At 40.1% G+C, this 19,457-nt stretch overlaps 1 long non-coding RNA gene across 1 annotated transcript in view; it reads left to right on the top strand.

Annotated features, from left to right (window-relative positions):
- LOC113954496 overlaps positions 1–17,525 on the top strand; it is a 36,672-nt gene extending 19,147 nt beyond the window's left edge. The window contains exons 5-8 of the long non-coding RNA XR_003530236.1: positions 3,242–3,374; positions 12,947–13,040; positions 15,170–15,302; positions 17,316–17,525. This is a non-coding gene — a long non-coding RNA (uncharacterized LOC113954496). The remainder of the gene's footprint in view (positions 1–3,241; positions 3,375–12,946; positions 13,041–15,169; positions 15,303–17,315) is intronic.
- Positions 17,526–19,457: the final 1,932 nt, after the last annotated feature.

Below are 19,457 nucleotides of genomic sequence, written 5' to 3'. Positions count from 1 at the left end.
TGGGCACTATATAAGCCAATTAGTCTTTGTACAGTAAGTCAGACATCCCACATAATCTGTATTTCTGGGGAAGAAAATGTCGAAGTAGAACTTGGGATTGTTTTGTGACAAGGTGCTGAGGCAAGACAGCAGGATGCTCACTGAAAATTACTAACCAAAAACATGCATAGCCCTAAAACATGTCAAAACAGGGTAAGAATAACACATTATTGTCATATAAAATGCTGCTTCAACTTGGCCCAAAGTGTCACAACAGGTTTTATCACATGGTAGTTGGGTACAAGGCTCTTAAAAAAGAGTAATTTTCCAAGGGAGTTGTACCTATTTCTTATGTAGACTAATTTTACTGGTGTCACCGACTGCTTGAAATAGGAATAAAATTAGATTTTCGGAATAATACTTTTTCAGGCAAATGCATTTAATGTGAACAATATCCCCAAAAATAGCTTGCCACAGAATTAAAACCGAACTAAACAAGAAATTTAGGAAATATTTTTAGCGAAATTTTAGAAAGATGCCACATTTAGTGAAGTTTGGGGGTTTTTTGCCTTCTAAAAAACGTTGTTAATGTATTTTTCTTCTATAAAACTGAGGCAGTCATAAGGATTTTTTTAATTTCAGAGCAGTACTGGAACTTTGTGTAGTTTGATTCCGATTGCATGATGGAAAACGACTACTTTTGGCATTCTAATCAGCTAGTGAATAAATTCCCTAAAAACTGAGGATACGAACCAGAAAATGTTATTCATTAGTTTTGTTTATGGTTATTTAATTTTAATTATAATACTTTAAAGCCATTTAAGTCTGCAACTCCATCATGTGTAAGTTAATGTGGCACGTTTTGCAGAAATAATCAGGGCCTGGTAATCCAGATCACCGCAGAGCCCGTAATTAAATCTTTGATGAGAGATTCAAAGTGATTTTTAAATGTGCATGTGGCTCATAAAACACTTGAGAAAAGCTCTACTTTTGTCATCACGACTTCACAAATGTTCCCCTGGCATTGCCCAGGTTTAATTTCTATTCAAATTCAAAATGGAAATGTTTGTAATTGAGTAACTGCCTTGTAAATAAATATTGTCCGTAGGTAGGAAAACAAATTAATTCTCACATCAGTTTTCCTGTGCAAGGAAGATGTTCATCCTTCTGCCCCTCTGACAGCACAAAAATGGGGTGCAAAGGGGTGGTTTGGCTTGGTCTTTGTTTTCTGGAATCATTTCCTTGTAATTGAATTCCGTGTTTGAGACACTGCCCCGTGTTACAAGATGGGAGCTCAGGGTTTCCAGTGATAACAAAGGTGCCTGCAGGCAATTAGAGACCTCGGGGTTTTAGGAGTCTGGTCACTAAAATATGTTACAGCTCAAGGCATTGTTTAACAATCCGAGTCTCTTCCAGCTGTGAAACACTCCCATCATCAAGTAGGTCTCTGGGACTCCCTCAGGAACGGCAGGCTCTGCATCTCCAGCTGCTCAGAACAAAAATAAATCTCTTTGAACGCTTATTTGCCGTCACGTTGTGTGAGGACTTAGAAAGGCTGAAATATTTTAATCGTTCATCTCCATTCATCAAATCTTGTCGTTCCCGACAAAACTCCAAAGTGGTTTCAGCTGTGGGTGAGTTGTGGCTGACACCAAACTCTGTGTGCGGAGATCAGCGTCGTGGTTAAAGACGTGCCACACACAGGCCGTGCCTCTGGAACCGGAGCAATTCCTGCCCCTGCAGAGGCACCACACGGCATTCCACAGCTCCTTGTTACTTATGCTCCTGGCTGTCACGGAGGGATAACAGCTATTGATCACCAGCCTCTCCTAACCAGTATTGGAATCTCCTTCATCAATGGCCATCAGCCTTTGCTTCTGACACGTGGTGTTTGTTATCGCTGCTGTGATAACACAGAAATATTCACTGCACAGGTTTGGTTGGAATAATTTCTTAATGACAAACTCAACAGAACCTGTAGGTCTTGACTTCCCTGGGGTGCAAAGAAAACCTGTTTTCCCTCTCTCTTTTCTGAGCTGCTTGTTTTAAAGTGGGAACTGTTTTGTTTTGGGGTTTTTTTCGCTAGATTTTTAAATGTTATTGGTGACCTAAAAAGAAAGGGAATAAAAAAATCAAGTAAATTTGACTGTAGTTTAAATGTTCTTTGACCTCTTCCTTGATGGTACTGAAAAACATTAGATAAATTATTATATATACTTAAAAAACATTACGTAAATTATTAGCAATCGTGCTGAACAACTTGGAGGTGAGTTCTTACAGACTTAAAGGCTTTTTAGGTTGGCAAGTATTTCCAAAGAGACTCCAACATATTTCATTACACTGGTTTTCCTTATAGTGTTCCTCCTCTTTTTATAAGCCCTGTTTTGCTTCTCCCAGCCTTCCATCCTTCCAGAGCAACCCAGAGCCCTTCAGTGCCACACTTGTGATGTTGGACTGGTCTGGGATGTGCAGTCAGCAGAAGGGAAGGTGGGAACACGTGGGAAAACATGCTCCATCTCCCTGTGCAGAGATATCCCAAGTGTGCACCTCAAAGGAGGAGTAGTTCATTGCTGGCCAATCCCATGGTTATTGCATGAACACCTTCATCATTCTCTGCTTCTGGGAGATAAACTTCCCTGGACTTCAGGAAAACTTCACATCAGCGCTTCTTAATATCCTCTGTCAGAGGCACAAAAAGCCCTCAAATTATTTAGGGAGAAAAACCTTATCCCACTTCAGAGACAAGATAACCTGTGGAGGTGCAGAGCTTAGATTGTCTTCCCAAATGGATACAGCACGGGAATGAGGAATCAGAGGTACTGCACAAGAGTTATTTTGGAGGGGTTTTGTTTTCTTTTGAAGCACGAGCCAAAACCCCTTGCAGGCTCCTGTGGAAACGTTCACATTAACATCAGTTCTTAATTTTTCTGGGTTTTGGATCTATTTGATGAAGGACAGAGAATAATGTTGAAATTGCTATAAAATGTTAAAAATGTTTTGACCTGCTCTTGAATTTTTATATATGTTTTTTTAAGCTGTGTGGTTTCAACTTTGGTTTTATTTATGCCCACTGCTGCAAGTAGGGATAATAACCTGGGCAGTGCTGCAGTGGCCCTGTGACTTCACCTTCTTTATCAGTACAGTTTTCCACCAAATTTTCTGTAGCTTCTGAGATTTTTATTTAATTATTCTCTTCCAGAGAATATTTTTCCTGTATTGCTATTTCCAAGGGCTTTCTGTCTGATTTATTTTCTGTTTTCAGGACTCAGTGAAGCAGAAAAACCAAAAGTTAGTCTTCAGTGGTTGGGGAAAATCCTGAAAGTTGGCGGAGGTGGTCTCCGGATGATCCAGCCCAGTTTTTCCAGGACAAGGGAGCAAAGAGCTGGCAAGTGCAGGTAGGCTTCCTGCACTGAATGTACTGAGAAATCACCCTCACAAACACATTCCAACTTTGGCAGTGCTCAAGTAATGGCTGTTGCTGCTCCAGGGAGGAAATAATTAAAGCCATTTCTTGACTCTGACAGTTTGATACCGGTGGTTTTCAATAGCAAATTACCAACATCTGTACAGCAAAATGCAGCTACTGCAGCAATTATTGAGCGGGGCTGACCACAGAGGTGCTGGAATTGTTCATTTGCTGCATGTCCCCTCCTCAGATGTGACCCACAATTGAGACCTGAGCTACACACGATGGCAAACTGGGTCTCTTGTGTTAGAAATGTAAATGAAACCATATGGAAAGATGAATATTCCGTGAAAACCCCAGTGGCAAATGCATCAAAGGCAGAAAATGAAAGGCTGGAAAGACATCTCAATGGCTTTCTTAATTATGTAACAATTTCAAGTTTCCAGAGCAATTCAGAAGTAAAATTTGTACAATTCATTCAATTCCACAAAAATTATGGCTTTTCATTCCCACATACTGTTATAACTGTTTTGCATAGTAAACATACAGAGTGTGACTGTGCAAGCTGAAAACTCCCATCTAGGGCCCACAGCAAACAGCACAGCACTGCAAATTTTCACTGCTGGTGAAAGAAAAAGGTAGCAGAGAAGTTAAATAAGCTCTGTATATCCCTGACTCAAATATTTGATTTTAAAACACTAGCTAGAAAAGGTAATACCAATCTGAGCAGGAATGAGAGGCTGCGAGATGAAATATGTTTCTGAGAGAGAAGTGCTTTGGGATTGATAATAAAAATACTGCCTTCTTTCACTGCTTATGTTGTAAGTACGTGTCTGTCAGGGTTTTATATTATAATCCACTTTGGTCAGGGATTTACTGATGTGTAAAACTTGAGTTTAGTTTGTAAATTGGCACTCTGTCTTCAACTCCATTTCACTGTTATTTAAGCTTCTGAACCTGATCAAGGCATAGTATAATTTCCTATAAAAATATGCAGTAGTTTTAAATTAGAGCTTCAAACTTCAACAATCTTTTGGGTGGCCTGATGGGGGATAAAAATAGCTTGTACACCTATCAGCTGATAACTGAGAGGCTTTAAAATAGATTATAGTCTTCATGGCCCTAATCAGCTAACTAGGTGGTGGCAAAAATTACCTACAGACACAACTTAATTAAACCCTTACCTTCCTTTAGAGAGGAGAGAAACATGCTTGAAGTCCTAGGAAGTCACAGCATGTTTGTCAGAGTTAGATGAATTTAATTTAGATATTGATATGCAAGTGCCAGTCAACCTAATAATGCATTGAATTGATTGTACACAGGTATATCTTGAAGAGAGCATCTCATTACAATGATGTATTTTAATAATTATTATACTGCAATTTTCAGTCCTCCCTGCAAGCAGAGCATTGTGCAGGTTATGGTCAGATGGTGACTAACCAGCCTCCATCATGCAAGTCCTCCTTGTAAACCTCAGGCAATGCAGGTCATGACATTTTGGGTGGTAGTACAAAATTCAAGTGCTGTGCAGAGGAATTAAATGCAAACTAAGTAGACTGGGAAATATTTGTGCAGTTTTGAAGAGAGATTCTACTCTGCATTCAGTCAGATGTACATTACAGAGGAGAAAACAGCTCCTAAAACTCACTCTTGATCTTCATTTGACACGAGTGTGGGCAGAGCAAGCCAAGGTATCATATTCACATCAGTAACGCCCCGAGACACTGTGATGAGTTATTGCAGTGAGACCCCCATGAATCAATATTGATTGGCCACTTACTTTAAGGCTACTTAATTAAAACTAACAGGATGGCACAGCTCCCAGGGAAATCCACAGTGCTGTGATTTATGAGTGTGCCTGGGAGAAAGGAGGAAGGGCAAGGTGTAACAGTTCTCTTTATTTTGCAGTTGAGATCTTTCTCCGGTGAGGGTAAATGAACAGTTTAAAAAGAGGAACTGGATGAGGGCAATAAATAAACTAGAAGGTCTGTTTTGGCAGTATCTTGGCTGTTAGAGAGGAATTCTGGCTTCTTACCAGGGTACCTGACTGTCCTATTGCATATGAATGTCATCCAGAGCATCCAGCATGAAGCTCTCTCACGTTAATGTGAAAAGAAAATTAGTTCCCTGTAACTGGGGTTGGAGCGAGCACAAGTTGCATCACTGTTCTGTCAGGTTTGCATTTCTGCTGAATGTATTTAGTTCCACAATTATATCACATTTCAGCTATTTAGTCACAGTATCAAAACCTGGGGGAGTCCACCAAGCTGTCTTGAAGTGTATTTTCTCCTAGAAATCTACGTAGTCTACTCCTTATTTTTACCTATGTCTTGATGCTTTGAGGAGCAGTCGTTTATTTTGTGTCAGGCTGGTTTAGGCAACAAGTTGTACTTTCTCTGCCAGCCCTGTGAACTGTGTGTGTTTGTTTGACCAGAGTCATGCGTGAGATGCAGAGAATCCAACCCACTGTGTCACTAACGAAACCCTGGGGCTTTGCACCTCCAGATATTCCTGTTTCTCAGTGGACACTGGACAGGAAAAGTAAGGAAAATCCCACACAATGAATGCCATAAGGAATTGTTTCTCATCTGCTCATATTTGCACAAAAATAAATATAGGGAATTTTGCCTTTAAAAGTTGAAACCTTTGAATTGTGCTTAGCAGGCAGAAGTCAAGAAGTCACTTGCAACAGAACTGGGTTTGTTTTTTATCAGCACTTGCAATATCCTGAATCTCTGCTTGCTATTGCAAACAGTTTGGTGAGGGAGCAGCTGAGATGCCAGAGGACAATGTATCACTCCCTGAGGGGAAAGTCTTGGACACTGTTAAGATAAAGGCAAGAACAGCATAGGGAAGTGTGATTAGGCAGTGAAATGATTTCTTTATATTTCTCCCAGAGCAAGAAACAAACCTGAGAAAATTTTTTTTTCCATCTGATGCTAGAAGAAACTAAACTTTTTTCATCTCCTTATTGTGCTAAATGATAATTTGTGTTTTGTGAACATTCTAAATAAAGCCAGACAGTTCCACTGGTTTTAGAGGATAATGTTTGAATTGAATTAATGCTCTTGGCTGAAATCATCCACTCTGTTTTTTTTGTTAGTTTTGTATTAATTTCCAAAGACAGGCAGGCATCAGTTCTCTGTATTCAAAACACTGAATTTTTGAAGGTTTTGAACCTTAGAAGCTACAGAACTTGCTGCTTAAAGGATTTCATCTTGGAGTTTTGTCAGGAGTCTGAAAAATTATGCTTTGTTTCTTGAGTTGTCTATAAGGGACATCAAATTGTCCCAACAAACACGTATTTGTAAGGAATTCTTGGGAATGAGAAGTATTTTATATAATATAGAGTTTTCTTCACAAAATTATTTGAACCAATTGCTTTCTCATTCTTACCCTTCCCTCATTTTCTTCGTCATGCTTATGGCATCACTGTTATGACTCTTGGAGGGACAGTGGCTGTGACTTTTCAGGGAAGTTTTCTTTCGAAACTTTCCTTCTCCTAGTATTTCAGGAAGGAGAGTTGCTGGGAGAAAGAGTGTCCATGCTTCCCCAAACGTTGGTATGGAGATTTAACTGGGCAGAAGCCCCCAGACTCTTGTGTGGGTGAGCACATTGCTGGCTTGTGATCTGGTGTTAACACAGAGGCAGCACTAACAAACTGCAGTACCTGCTGGGGTGTTTCCATCTCCTATTAAAAGTAGATTTATATAAAGTAATATTTCTCTGCACTGCCATCTAGTGAAGTTACCACGCTCTGTAAAGGCTTTGAGACTCTCAGCTGAGCATTCTGAGAGTGAACTGTATCTCAGGGGCACACAGGGCTTGGTGCACAAAACAGAGTTCAGTGCAGAGCAGCTGGTACTGTCCTGAGGGGAACAGCAAATATTATGGAATAAGTGAGATACAATAAATGTAATCACAGAATTCTAGCAATGATTGCGATGACAGAGAGAGCCAAAAGGGTTTACTCATGTTATCAGAGGAGCAGGAGTGACTGGCAAAGCACAGATTCAAATCACTGAGTTTTAAATAAAGCAAGGATCAAATCTCTGCAGCTGCTGGAATGGTCCAAGTTCAGACTTTTTTGGTAGGAAGTACCCAGGTTTCCTGGGGTCTGTATCTGCAAGCCCACGGAGTGATGCCCACCAAAATCCTCACTGGAGTTCTTTGGCCTAGAACTTGAGTGACAGTTTTTAAAACAAGCTTTTGAGACTCTCAGTGATGCCCAGGTTGTGTTGGGAAACTCCCACCATGGGTGTGCTCTGAGTGATGGGATTTGCTGCTCCAGTGCCGGGGTGGGCACCTAACGGGGTCCTGCTGTGAGCGTGTTCCACCTCTCCATTTCTGCTTAGCTCAATGAGATTGATTTGGTTTAAAGATCCTTGACTATTTTTGGAACACACGAGTAGGTCATCCCATCGTTTCCTGATAGTGGAAATAGCTACAATAGGACACACAGCTCTGAAATCATTACTCTCTTCATGTATCATTTAGTGAGCAAAATCTCTCATAATACTCTTGTAAAAGTCATCTTAAAATCAGAAGCTGTTCCCAATGCAAGTTGAGAACGGACATAATATTAATATGATTTAGAAGAACTAAAAACTCAAGACGAGTGAAAACCAGATCCCAAATTTTGTATGTTATCCCTCAACCATAACTATATTAAGCATTATCTTAAAACATAAATGGAAGATGAGTTTATATTTTAAGTCGGGGTTCACTTCTAAAGTTTTTGGTTCCAGGCAGGACCTGTACATGCACAGACTTGCTGTATTTTCCAAAGTTGTGGAAAGGAAGTGAAGCAAATTTGTCATCTGGCAAATAAAAGACAAGTGCAGGGTGGAATAAGTTTCTGATTATTATTTGTTTTGGAGTGAACCCTATTTTAAGGTCTTTTTTGTTGAATTGTGTCATAAAGTGTAAATTACAGAACAAGATTTTTTAACTTTATTTGTTAAAGTGTTTGAGAAATCCATGAGCCTTTGAAAAAGCTGGAGCTTGTAGTTTTGAATGAGTTTGCTATATTCAGAAATTGGAGCCATATTTAAAGAAAAGAAAAATCCTTTATTTTACTGAAGAAAGGCTAAATAGGATTGAGCTGTAGCCACTACCCCCCTGAGCCAGGCTGACTGACTGAGAGAGGAGCTGTTTTACCTGTCTCTTGAGGCAATGAATTACTGTCTTCTAAATAATCTCAGAATGCCAGGGCAGCCAGACAATGACCATGCTGGGAATTATATGTAAGCAAACACTTTGGTTCATTGGCAACTGCACTGCTGATTTTTTTTCCATTTAATTTCCAGCCAAATTGCATTTAAGCTTCTTTGTTCAAGGAGTTCCCTTCCTGAGTTAGACACAGTTAGGTTTGAATGCTTAATTGCATGTTGCCACAATCCTTACAATTCATTTTTATTGGAAAAATGCAGTCCTGAGTGGAAAACTTCAACCAGTGCAGTTTGTTTATTTGCAGTTTCCTCCAAAGTGTTGCAAGGGGGTGGCATAGGGACAATCTGGTTCCTAAGCAGCCCTGTTATAAACAAGCAGCTAGAAAAGTACATTAGGGACTTAGAGCTGTTAAATGCATTATTGTTCTTAATTCTGTGCTGTAAAAATGTTCTGTTGAAAGGATGAATCCAGCTGATCAGGTATGTGAATACTGAGCTATGCAGAACTGCTGCAGTTGGGTTTGATAAAACAAAATGAAAGTTTCTAATTCTGTCAGTAACTTGAATACTGTCCTATTTCAACACAGGAAAAAAAGGTAATAAAAAATGAGACATCAAAAGTAATGAGACATCAAGAGTAACCTTTAAATAGTTTTCCAGTGAAAAATATATGGATTTTACTTCTAGCTCAGGCTAACATATAGTATTTGCAGAAATGGCTTGTTTTCAGTCAGACCTCTCTAATCAGGTGTCAGAACAGGGTTTTGTTGTTTGGTTGTTGATTTTGCTTTTCTTGGAAGTCATCCTGGCTGTTATATCCTCTCTTCCCGCTCTCCAACCAGGTAGTAATTGTATTCCACCTTGTACACAGGGTTTCCACTACATGTAAAAACAGTGCATATTAAAAAAACATTGGGAGAAGGGAGAAAGATGTAAGTTAGACACTGCAGGTCATCCTGTCACGTAAGAACAGTGTCAGGCCCAATAGCCACCTCACTCCAATCCCTGTACCCTAAAACCACCAGGAGGGAATACCTTAGGAATAAGAATTCCCAAGCAAATAGTGATAAAAGTAAAGGTTCCCAGGGAAACTTATTTGCAGCCCACCTGTCTTAGACTCTCCTGGTGGACATCACTGAAAAGTAATGTTGTAACAATCACTTCGTATTGGTCAAGAAGAGCAGAAGTCGTCAGCAATTTATTACTGTGCAAGTTTATTTACAGTTCTAATTTTCTTTCCATTTACTGAAAGAGTGAAAGGATTAAGTGAAATATTTTTACAAAACAAATGAGTGTTTTTTCCAGGAGGAAGGCAGAGAGATACTGCTAATAAGGACAGATTCCTTTGATGTCAGGCCTCACGCTGCATAAACTTGGTGGACCCATCATTTGTCTTTGTCATCTCATAGGGTCTTTTGGCTCAGGGCCAAACAATTGATATAGTGGAGGGCTTCCAGCTAAAACAACAGCCTCTGCATCTTTATCTTCCCATCCATCAGATGGCTGGTGGAAGATAGGGCTAATTTGTCACTCTACTCACTTGGAAAAGTTTGATAAATGGTTTAATTAGACCTTTTTCTTTGTGTTTTTTTTTTTTTTTTAAAGAAATCACATTTCTTGAGAACTAGAGGTTGGGAAAACAATGGCTAAGGATGGAATTAGAAAAGGAAAATATTTTTTTTTCAGTAAAGATGAGAGCAAACACAACCATTACACAAGTGGGAAGAGTACAGTTGGTGGGAAGGAGTTTCAAGGGGAAAAAACCAGACCACCCTAACACACAAATACTCTGTGAGCTGTGCAGTTACCCAAAGATAGTGCCTACTCCACTCCCAGCCAGAACTTGGCTTCAAATCTCATCCTTCAGTTTTGGGACAGAAGGAGGCTGGTCAAAGGCAACGTGCAAATCTTCTCCTCGTGGGTCAAGGACTCAGCAAGTCCAGATCCCAGTTTTGAATGGTCCTGCTCAGGACATGCTAAAGGTAAACATGAATTTGCATTTTCTTGTTTTCTTGAGGTAATTTCGTTGCTTATGAACCTACATGGGTTAAAACCATTGGTTTTGATGTTTTTCAAACTTTCAGCCAGAAAAAAAGAGAGGAAGAAACCGAGTAAAGTTCTGGTCTCAACCATTGTTTCACCCACCATGTTTGGATAATTATCCTCCCATTTTGCATGCATAATTGTGGCATGTATTCCCACATGTGGTGGATGTGTCTGTGACAGCTGCAAATCTTAAGTTAGATATGTCCAGGCTTTGTATTTCTAATCATCTTTTTATGTAACTGTTTCGTTTGGGTCACCAAGGGAGTATGTTTCTCCTTTCTCTGGTCTGACATAAATTAACAAAGCAAGAGACAAACTGCATCCTCCTTTTTTTTGATAAACTGTCCAGAAATTGGATGTAATTCAGAAATAATTTAAAAAGTCTTTAACCTCTAGGCAGAAACCTATAATAGTGAGGGAAAGACAAATATTTTTCAATTAAAAAGATTTAGAATCCCTTTCTCTGTAGCACACTAATCTGAAATGACACTGAGGGGGTAATAGGCCTGGTATTAGTGCTTCCCCAAGGAAATGTCTTATCTTTTGCACTAAATTAACTGTGTCTTTCTCACACATCCTAAAGCTGTCAGTTTGGGCATTCTGTGTAAGGAAGCTTCTGATTTAAAGTTTCTGAGAAGGAAGGCAAAACAAATGTGTTTATACAAGAATGACCTTTCATGCCCCAGTCTCCACAGCCCATTCTGAAGAGGATACACATTAACATTAAATCATTAACACTCCTGGAAAATCCACAGGGACAGGCTATGGGAGAAACCCCTCTGTGGGTCAGATCCTGGAGGTGAGATGTGTAACTGCAGCACATGCCAGGATAAAGTGATGATGGATTGGGATAACAGTGAGGCCTGGCAAGGGCATCCAGCACAGCTACAACCAGAAATGATCCCTCCTGACTCCTCGGTGGCCTGAGACCAAATAATCACAATGCAAATGCCACTTTGGAAGGGACACCTCTAATAAAACAGGGGAAAATGGTGTAACAAGGCATCTCCTGCTCCCGTGAGCAGTGTAATGGGGATGGTGGAGCTGTCCATGCACACAATCTGGGCCCGAGGCAGGAGCTGCCCACATCCCATGTGAAATGAAGACAAATTGTACCTGCAGCTTTAGATCTTCACTAGGAAACCTGATTTATCTAATTGCAGAATCTAAAAGTTCAGCAATGTTACCACACACATTGAGACGTGAAAAGTGCATTTACAGGATTATTTTTTGCATTGGAGGGAAAAGAAACGAAGCATTTTCTTCTGTATGAAGGAATGTCTTGGACACAAGGAAAAAAGGATTATTTCGATCCCTGTGTTACTGATTTGCTATTTTAAAGTAAGTGAATATATCCAATATGTTTGACTATATTTTAAAAGTAAAAACTGTCAGAAATAAAACTCGCTAAGTCTAGAGTAATTCTTTTTGATTTAGAGCCAGTTGTGGATATTAATATTTTAAATGAATTCAATATGTTTTGAATTGCTTTGCCACTTGGTTTACTTGGAAACTAAAACCATTTGTAACAAAACAGCTCAACTGCTTCTAAGTCAAACCAGTGTGTTAAGAGCATGTGAAACTAACACTTCAGACCATCAAAAAAGAAACTTGTGGATTATATAAATGACAATGATTAGAAACCAGACCTAAAACTCTACAGGTACTTGGAAAAGAAAAATAATTCTCCACATTTTCACCTTATGATTTGCAATAAGGTGCCTTTTTTTTTTCCCCCAGTCTTTTTTACTACACCTAGAATAGGCTCAGGTACTTTTTTACAGGCGCATTTAATACTAATAATGTGCATTTTAATATTTAGTACCATTTGCAAAATGAAGCCTGCTTTCAGTTTTGTTTATTCATAGAGTCACACACCTTTAGAAGAACCTGTTACGTGTGAGTAGAGGTGAACAGCTCCTAACCCGTGACAACCCCTGTACGGAAATCATGTCTAGCAGTCACTCCTAAGACATGAAATGAAGCAAACTTTCAATACTTCACCTTACGGTAGAGTGAGTTTTATTCAAACCAAACTCTTCAAGTGTTTTATTTAGACCCTGAGCTGAAATGAACTCTGTAAAATGCTTGCAAAATAGAGTTTTCAACACAGGTTTTCAAAATGATGCCTTCATTTTTATGCAGTGGCAAAGGTTACACTGAACAGAGAGCAAACAACAGCAAAGGACCAGATTTACTGAAGAGTAAAAAGCTGCCCGAATGGGTCGTAGGTGGAGTTCGGTCTTGAGCAAAGACTTCAGGATTCAGTCACAGTGCTGACCCACCATTGTGTCGACTACATATTATTAAGAATTAAATTAACTACGTTTTCTTTTCAATACAGATTCCAGTTGCTCCTGGAGTCACAAAGAAGGGAAGAGGAAGCACCGTGATGAGGGGATATAAACCCACGTGCAGGGACATGAAGCAGAGGACACGTGTGTACTCAAAATGGTTTATATATGTGTGCTCTGATCTTTAAATGTAACCCTAATGCTTATCACAAGTTAGTAATTGCTTACCAGAACCAGACTGGCCTTTCAGTGTAGCATCAAACTCGAGGCAATGAGGGCAGCATGAAAAAGAGCTTCTGAGTTGTCAATGCCTTGGACTCCTTTGCCTTTTCTTTGCCTGTAGAACCAGAAATGAATGTATTATCCTTTCATACTGCTTTGATAAATCTCATTCCCTTTAGGATTAAACATTCTTGAACATTTTTATGTCTCACTGAGCTCTTTCAAACAAACATAAGTTAATTCTCTAGCTCAACATTTATTCCCGTATAAGACCTAATTCCCCTTGTCTCAAGTGTTATCCTCGTCATGGTCATTTGTGCAGAGTGACCATTCTTACTCTTGCACCTGCTCTGACATGGCTTATCTGAAACTATTCTCTATTATTCCTCTTTGCTTTTCTAACAGACCACTCTGTCAGACCTATATATTTACACAGTAAACAGTTCATGTGCAATATTCAGTATTTATGTAGTAGCTGAGAGGAGGGAAGCTGCTGACAAAGTGCATGAAGGTGATACGGACTTGATAAAAGGTGAGGGTTTTGTCCCAGCAAATCTTTGTAAAGAAATCAGTGCTCAGGAACAAGGAAGGAATGATCCATCCCAGCTCAGACAGAGCCTGAAGCACATGTATATTCATTCAATAATTCCTCTTTTCACATGTAATCTTAAGTGATATGTCTTAGTGATGTAGCAGTCCTTGAATGAGTGAGATGGCACACCAGATGACATGACAAAAATATGAAGTGAACAAGAAGGAAAGCACAATTTGTGCTTTAGAGTATGACTATTTCAGAACTAATGGGACTCAGAAAAAGTCCCTGCTTTCTCCTCCTTGTGTGTGCTGTGTCATATAAACAGACTATAAATTCTTCTGTGATAAAGTGCAGTTCTGAAGTGCTGAGGTGCAACAGAGAAAACCAGTCTGCATTAAGATACATCTGATTTGTCTCTAACACTTGACCTGCTGTTTGGCTGCTGAAGGACCATCCTGTAATCGGACATGTCAAATTACCCCCTCATTTCCTTTAGCCAAGGGAAGCTGCTAAAGGAGGGCTCTGCCATACTCAGTTTAATTGAGATGATCATCCAAATGCACAGATGTTTATTCCGCTTTCCTCCGGTGAAGGAAGTGGGACTCTATGGCTGTGACATTTCCAGGACTCTGGACAGGGCAGGATCCATGCAGAAGTGCTCTCCCTTGCACTGCAGTATTGCTGCACTGTTGGAATTAACTCAGTTCTGGTAAGGAGGCAAAACTTGGGGGAAAATGTTGTCAGGTAGCCTGCAAAATACTTTTTCTCCAAGTGTCTTGGTTTTGTGACTCATGTATGAAGTTTACATTATCTGCTGTTCTATTCCAATTGATAGGTACATTTCTAACTTGTGTGTTGTATTTTTGCAAATTATGCATCTAGTTAAATCTGGAAGCAGATAACTAATTCCAAATGAAGTTAGACAGAGGTGACCTATAATTTTAAACTTCAGTGTTTTCATATATTAGTTTCCTATTAGATTTCATATACTAATTTTAGAATTTAACAGTGCCAGTGACTTTATACTTAAGAGTTGCTCCCTGCCATTGGTGCATTTTAGCTGGTTATAAATTCAGTCAAATTCCTATTCCATTTATTACCAGCTCAATGCATTATACAGTAAAACTGACCTCCTAAACCTTCCCAGGTAAAACAACCAAACAAAGGCTGCTGAAAGCTCTAAATATCTAAGATGGTTTAACTGTCCTTTAAGAAACTTTGTTCCAGTGCCTACATACATCTGCCCCCATTATAACTGTATTTTGGGGGGAGAAAAAAATCACCATTTGGGAGCTGTATTTCCTCAGGTAACATTCATAAAACACATAAAATTCCTCTTGTTTAGGCCAATGTAAGCTTGTGAAATCTGGAGGCTACTATGAAACATTTATAAAAATGCAATCCTGCAAAGACCTTTGCGTGGTGAATGCCAGAAGTACCACCGTGTGCAGGACATATTTTTAATATTGATAAAAATGGAAAAAAAAACATAAACTCAGCCAAATCTGTGCTCCAGGCTTGGAATGTGACCATTGACAACCTCTCAGCTACACAAGGAGTTCAAGGAGTGCATCACAGTTTGCCAGTGGCTCCCATGTACCTCTTGCTGCTCTCATGTCTGAATGTCACCTTCCCAACTCTTCTGTGTGGTAAGGAGTGATGAAATGTCAGTTTAACAGGGAAAACTGAGTTTCAGATATACAAGCACTCCTCTGTTTCCTGTATTTCCTCATACAATGAAGATATGATCCTGATTTCAGGACTAGTGATATCTCACACTGACACAGTGCCTTGAGAAAACAATAGGATAGGCTGGCACAGGTACGATAACATATTAAATTGATATAGCCAGGATAAATACCTAGAAATGCCACCATGCACTAAAATAATGTATCAGCAATGAATTACTGCAATTCCCACCTCCTTGAATTTCAGGCAAGGACTTCCATTTTCCTCCAGGGCCTCTCTTTTAATAGGGGAGGGGAGGGCAGCTGAGATTGATAAATAGGCAAGCAAAGCCACAAGTCAAATGGTGCAGGCTCCAGTTTGGATCTGCTGTATGTGATTCCAGCAGCCTGGAACAACCAGCAGGAATTGCTGTTCCCAACAGTGGGGCATCTCCACAGTGCAGGGGCTGCTGTGCTCATTTATCAGGTTTTATGCTGAGAGTCCAGGTTTTACAGCAATACAGGACAAAAGCTGAGTCTGCATATTGTCAAGTCCACATGGAGTTTGTTTGAGGATGCTGTGATCAAAATGGAGAGGTTTTGTAGTGAAGACACAATTAAATCATATCTGTCTTTTTCACAGAATGAGCTTTTACTGCTGGAATTACCAGCTGGGCTCCAGTCGCAGCATCACTAAGGAGCTCTTGGACTCTTCCTTAGCTCTCCACTGTTGCTTTGCTTCTATCTGGCCTAACAGGCAGAATGGAGTCTGGCCTGCAAAGTTATCATTAGAATGTCAATAGAAATATAATTACATTTTCTCCAGCAATGGAATTAGCACCGCTAGGAAACAAAACCATTTTAGGTTTCTCCTGCTGTGTTTGTATGAGCTTGGGGTCTCTAACTGGCAACAAGGGAAATTTGGCCTTTGTGCTCAAATAATGTAATGCTATGCTTTCCAGCTCGAGATGAAATTACTGCTGGTGGGGTTTGTGCCATAGGAAAAGAATTGCTGTTGCTAAATCTTCTGGTAGTTCAGACTGCTTTGCCTCCCCACATGAAGAGAGTTATTTACATGGCTTTGCATACCTAGTTATACAGCTACAACTTATGCATTTGTGTGTTGGTTTGGGATGTCTTTTTAGGATTGTTAGTGTGAAAGATGCTACGATGTGAATCATTTTAAGTGCAATTTCTATGGAAAAGAATATGAGCCTTCTGGTGCCCATTCCCTGTCTCTGTGAGCACACTCGTTTTCTAAGACTCTGGAGGTTGGTGAGGGAGCTCAGCAGTGAGCTCTGGGATGCTGCTCCCTACATCTCCTTACTGGGGACCCAGGGTGTGCTAAGGGTTTCCTGGCAGGCCATGTGCCCACATTTTTCCTGGTGAAGGCAAGGACTGGGGATTGCAAAGGGGAAGGGCTTGGGTAACCATAGACTTGTATTCTGTGTTTTAATGTACAAGTCAGTTAGGAAATAAATGAATCACTGGAGATTCCTGGAGTGTTTCTTGCACATCAGGAGATTGGCTTTTCCCTCAGCATCCCAGAAAACACAGTATTAGCTCAGAGTGATGGTGAGGAGCTAATTCTGCCTATAATTGTACCTCCTGTGCCAGTATTGCAGCGTTCTCAAAAATGGTCCCAAATGAGTTAAAATCACCAAACTGAAGCCAGTTTCTCTTACACATAGCCGTGAGCCTTTTTCAAAGGAGTCTGAAATTACACTGCATGATAGGTATTCCAGCTGCTCCTTCAGCCTTGTCCAACTGCAGTGATTTAGAGCAAAGCCTTCATGAAAGCAACGGGAAATTTGTGCTCAGTCTTGCCTGGCCAGCTGGATTCCAAGTGCAAACCAAGCCCTTGTGCTGCCCTTACTCAGGGATGACAGTACAAACAGGGTGGGGGTAGGTTGGCATTTTAGTTCAGACCAGAGTGCACTTCTGAAGCAAATTCCCTGATTTCTCCCAATTACCATGCTTGTCTTTGCACCGCAGGTCTGAGCACAGGAGCCGTACTTTGGGATGAATCCAGCATCAGAAAGGTGCTCCACAAGGACAATTCCTGTGCTCCAGCCAGACCAGACTGGAAAACCCAACCAGGTGTGCAATAGGGATGTGGGGCCCCCATGACCAGCTGGAGATCTGCTCCCATTTGGCTTTCCCATTACTTTCCAATGTAGATGGAACCATGTGACACCCAGAGTCCATCAGGAGGTAAGACATTATTAGTGCATTACAGACTGTTGTTTTTACTAAATAGTTTTAATTAGGCACTAGAAAACCTAAAATAATATGCTTATCTCAAATAATTTAAACTCAAGGCTTTCAACTTCTTTGCACAGTTCCTTTTTTCCCTCCTCAGCCAAAGAAGCAACTCTGCTTTTGAGACTCTCGACTACCATATGCATGTTAAAAAAAAAACAGACCTCTCTTTTTTCCCCTATGCCAAATGTGCTTATTTACTCCTAGGTAGAATGAATCTTGTCTTTAATTACTTTTATACCAATTACATGCTTTTAATCTATGGTTTAGTGATTTATCACTTACAGCTGCAGTGAGCAAAACATACATAGGCTGGGAAACACATCCCTTGTGTAGATGGTGCTGTAGGGCCTTTTTAAATCATGCCAACCCCTGTGAGTTACTAAGTAGTTTCTAGGCTTTGAACAAATGCGAGCACATTTTAGTCAAGGACATCATTGGCAACTCCTTATTAGGAGTATAAAAAGTGTAAAGCTCAGGAAAACTTGTTACAGAAAACTTAAGATCACACACTTTCAGGATTTTGTTCTAACATTCTGTATTGGTTTTAATCTTCCTCTTGTTTTTCTGCCATTGCTTTGAAATTGCAAGTGGGTAAAATTCCTTAAGTCAGGATAGGATGAATTAATTCAAGAACTTTCTAGGTATGTGGATTTAAATTTTTTTTGACTGATTTCTAGTATGTCAAAATCCTACACTTGTATTGCTCTCCTCTTCAGAACATGGGAAAATGACAGCATTAAAGAATTAGTCCCCAGAGCGTTATTATCCACTTCCAACTGATGGGGTACAAAGAGGCTTGATGGCTTCTTCAATACACTGTGGTAAAGCTGGGAAAGGAATCCAGATGTCCTGGTCCCTCATCCTGTCCCTGAACCACAAACCACACGTCCTTGCCTTATTAGTGACAATCACAGCACATGAAAACAGACTATTTATATCTAAATATTTCATCTGTTCTCACTCATTATTCCCTAACTCACCAATGTAATTGTGCTGGCAAGGAGACAATCCCAGTGAGAGCAAACAGATTGTTAGGTTTTCTGCTGAGATACAAGCTGCAGAAGACCAACTCCCAAATAACTGAGATCAAAAGGACCGTGTTTCCATTGAAACATCCTTGCTCGTGCAGCAGTGGGACAGAAGGTTTTGTAACATCTTCCTCGGCCGACTCTGGCAGCTGCATTAAAAGCACTGATCAAGAAGGGTTAACTTGGAAAAGAATATTAGCCCAGAATGAGTTTAGCCAAAGAGAAAAAAACACCCCAATAAAAAGGGGCTTTGGAAAGTTCTGGTTTTTGAGTATCATGGGATATTTAACACTCCTCCAAGTTTGCATAACAAGCAACTTTGGACAGAAAAATAAGACGACTGTGCAAAACAAATCCAAGATTCACATTTCATAAATATTGTTCCAAATTGCTTCAGTGATTACATCTTCTCTGATTAGCAAAAATCATGCTCAGTGTGGTGAAACACTTGCTTCCATGTATGGGGAATACCAAGGCACCTTGGGCAGGACACAAAAGTCATTGAGGATCCTGCTGCTGAAGTCAGCGACACCCCATTTCACTCTATATAAGGCTGCCTCATCCCAGGACTGAAGTGGCAGCTGCAGTCTGCCTCCCAGATGCAGACATTGTAGATATATAATGTGCACAGTCCTTTTTATTTCCCAGTGACAGGCAGAAGCGTGGTTGTGTTTGTCAGCATGTACACAACACGTACACTGGTCCTTCTCCACAGGATAATGGAGTTTATCACCATAAAGCTTTAGGTTACTAATTCCAACCAGACTTAGAGCAAAGGCTGGAGAGTACAACATTGATTCATAATGTTCAGTTTTCAAAAACCTATCTCCAGTTAACAGGAATA

This window comes from Corapipo altera, unplaced genomic scaffold, assembly GCF_003945725.1.
Source record: "Corapipo altera isolate COAL_440 unplaced genomic scaffold, ASM394572v1 255, whole genome shotgun sequence".
Classification (NCBI taxonomy): Eukaryota; Metazoa; Chordata; class Aves; order Passeriformes; family Pipridae; genus Corapipo; species Corapipo altera.
The sequence above is the reverse complement of the archived record's forward strand: the minus strand, read 5'-3'. Positions and strand labels throughout refer to the sequence as shown.